The sequence below is a fragment of the Syzygium oleosum genome, unplaced genomic scaffold (assembly GCF_021117445.2).
Source record: "Syzygium oleosum isolate NSW1041296 unplaced genomic scaffold, Sole_v2.1 Sole_v2.60, whole genome shotgun sequence".
Lineage (NCBI taxonomy): Eukaryota > Viridiplantae > Streptophyta > Magnoliopsida > Myrtales > Myrtaceae > Syzygium > Syzygium oleosum.
The window spans coordinates 788,104-791,687 of NW_026607544.1; the positions used below are offsets into that span (position 1 = coordinate 788,104).

The 3,584-nt window shown below is 43.8% G+C and overlaps 1 pseudogene; it reads right to left on the bottom strand.

Moving 5' to 3' along the window:
- Positions 1-284: 284 nt before the first annotated feature.
- On the bottom strand, positions 285-1,899 carry LOC115693113 (probable UDP-glucosyl transferase 73B6; annotated as a pseudogene).
- Positions 1,900-3,584: the final 1,685 nt, after the last annotated feature.

A 3,584-nucleotide genomic window follows, 5' to 3' on the forward strand; every position in this document is an offset into this window, starting at 1 on the left:
CTGTATTATGGTCATAGATAGTCATGGTCATTGACAAGTGTTTCCACTATTGGTAACTGGTCGATAGTCAAATTACGTTTCACACCGAGCTCTATATTAGTTCAAGTCGGCATCATGTCAATTAAAAAGACTAGGTCATTTTTTGGTGTCAAACTTTGACATAAGAATGGTTCTTGAATGTTTTTAACTGAACCTTTTAGACTGACAACAAGAGAAACCCTTACACACATATCCTGTCTTCAAGGGAAGAACAGAGCATTAAGCATACTTAAGATGGTGTTTACATTATCTGCTTTACTCTTTCATAAATTAAGATTGTGTACCTAACACAAGCTAAGGGCATTCTTATAATGCTTTCAAAGATTACTTGCAAAGAATCACAGTACGTGAAACTTGTAGGTCAACATAAAGAGCATCAATCACGCTGGGAATTCAACAAACATAATAGCTATACACATGTGAAAGGTACTACTTCTTTGCTTCACGAGCAATGCTGTGCGAAGCGAGCTCTTTGATCAAAGCATTCATATCCGAGTACAAGGGCCCTTCGTCCTCAATAGCCTGCCTTGCCTTCTCCGCGAGTAACTTGGCTCTGTCTCTCTTTGCTTGTGCTTCATCTCCCACCATGACTTGCCTCAAAGCCCTCTCTATCCTGTCCTTGTTCACTATTTCTCTGTCCGCAACTATGCCCACCCACTGTCGAGCCCCAACCTCTACACCAATTCTCAGCATTTGGGTCACCAGCATCTCATTATAGAACTGCTCCGTGAAGACCGGCCATGTCACCATTGGCACCCCCGCGCATATCCCTTCGAGGGTCGAGTTCCATCTGCAGTGCGTCACGAATGTCCCGATCACCTTGTGACCGAGGATCAACACCTGAGGTGCCCACTCCCGAATTATCAGTCCCTTGCTTTCCAATTTCATACTCTCCTCGAATCCTCTCGGAAGCCACTCCATGCTGCCTCCTTATCCATGCTGCCTCCATCAGCTTTTCGGATGACCCAGATGAACTGCTGTCCTGAGGCCTCAAGCGCCAGCGCAATTTCCCTGAGCTGATTGGGAGAGAATTTTGCCACGCTCCCGAAACATAAATAAATAACTGAATTAGGATCTTTCGAGTTGAGCCATTTTAGGCACTCATGTTCATCAATCGTGGCCTTCTTTCCTCTCCCAGCCTTGTCTTCAATGTCCCTATTGCTCAATGAGACTGGACCAATGTGCCAGGCTCTCCTTCCTAGCACATTCCTAAAGTAATCAGCATACTCAGGCTCTAGTTAGGCTGAGTATACTAAAGGGTCTGAATCAGATGGCACATTCTTGTGTGGCTCGTGAAGCCTGATACACTCCGTCGCGCATAGCGCAAAGAAGCTCATTCCATGGAACACAATCCTAGGGACTCCTAACCTCTGAGCCACATCAGTTGCCCATGGAAAGAACATGTCAGCCACTAGACAATCAGGAGGGTCCTTAGTTAGAAGGTCCTCCAATGGCTGCTTCAGCATTTCTGTGGCCTCAAAGAATTTTAGCGCCATTTCTTGGGACGGGACCGAATTGAGATTTTCGCATCCCGGAGGCAATCCAGCCTCTAGGGACAGGAATTCAACGGTCTTGACATCGATCTTGGTGCCGAGCTTCTGGGTTCTCTGGATGGTTCGGGCGAAAATCGGTGCATTCAGTGGGGTGGTGATGATGGTTGCTTCAAGGCCTCTAGATGCGAAGAGTTTGGCCATGTCTATGGTTGGCAAGATGTGGCCATGAGCCATGAAGGGGAAGAAGAATATGCGATGCTGATGCGGATTATTGCTCCCCATGACTCCGCAATAGCGAAAAGGGTGCCCCAAAATTGAAGCAGAACAGAGGTCAAAGAGCCGATCTAGTCACAGGGTCTTTTTCAGTTCATCTTGTGCTTAATCATATGTTGCTTACATAAATATATTGGTGTCTGACTGTGAGAGAGAGAGAGAGAGAGAGAGAGAGAGAAGAGAAGAAACTTTCAGATTCTTCCTCCATAGATCACACGTGTGGTTGTAGTTGTGAGAAGACGAATCCTTCGCATGTTTGTCAGGAGCAGCCAAATGGTTGTGTTGGCTCTGAGTAAGCTCATGTCACTGCCAAAGCTTATTTTATATGTTGGGATAATTCTAGATTAGGGATAACGAAAGCGATGTTCCACATTGCAAAGTGAATTCATGCGCGGTTCTACATATCTATCTACATCCAGAGACTGGTAGCAAATCGGAGATTTCTCCAAATTAGCTAGAAAGAAGCACATCTAAACTAGACTGAACGGTGAGTTGATGTAGAGTTGGGTTCGAGTTCGGCTTGACTCGAATAATTCATGCTCGAAACTCAAGTTGAGATAGATCAAATCGAAAATTCCTCTCGAAGTCGACTCTATAAGAAAATGGCGATACTTCAGACTTGACTATACTCGGCGAAAATGCAAAGTATTACATGAGGATGTTCAATGCTTGGGTGTTATAGATATGCCTCACTGTACACAACCAGGAGGATCCATCGTCCAATCACCTATTGAAATTCAGTATTTTTTATTAAAGAAAAATTACACAGACAGTCCTAAATGTTTGATTTTAGTATGCAATCAAGCCCTAAACGTTTAAATTTGTGCAATCAAGTATTAAATGTTCCTTATCCTATGCAATCAAGTCTTTTGGATAACCCCTCACGTAAATTCACTGATGTGATATGTTGAAATCTAAAGCGGCTATCTTTCATTAATTGGCGCATAGGTGACACTGACGTTGCCCAATCACCATTCAGATAAGTCAATTTATTGTAAAAAAAGAACATAAAAAAGCCAAAAGAAAATTTTAAAAATATGCAAAAAGCCTAGAAATGAGAAGAACTGGACTTACCTTAGGAGAGAGAGGATGGGACTGAACAACCGTTGCCCCCACACGTCTTCAAGAAGTGTCACCCGACTCTCGCCGGCCACTCACGAGATCTTGGGCAAGAGCTTGCGAGCCCTCACACGATGGTGGCGCCATCGCTTGCCACCACCGCACCAGGTTGGGGCGACCCTCGTGGCAGAAGGTTCAGCCGAACCTTGTATGGTGGCGCCACCATCGCACAAGGGACGCAGAGCCCTAGCTGATATCCCAAACACCCTAGTTGGCGAAGGGGGATGTTGCCGGCACTGGCAAACCCTCAAGCGCACTTAGCTGACGGCACCTCTCTTAATCTTTGATTTTGATATTTTGGAATTGGCTTTTTTCTTTGGTTTTTCTCCATTTTTTTGTTTTTTCTTTGACTTTTCTTATTTTTATATATTTGACTTTTTCCTGACGCGGCGCTACACCAGCATCACGTAGATAGTAAATATTAAAAATACGCCACATTGGATTCCGGCTTTACATGTCAGTAAATTTGGCTGTTAGCTCGTTAGAAGAAATAAATTGTACTCAATATATTTTTTTTAACATCTCATCGCATAAATTTAAGGTTTTAAATTTCGATTGCACATAGGACCAGACAATTAGGATTATTGGTGCAATTCCTCCTATTCAGCGAGCCCTATGTACTATCAAAATTTAGTGGAAGTAAAAAACTCTACTTCTCCA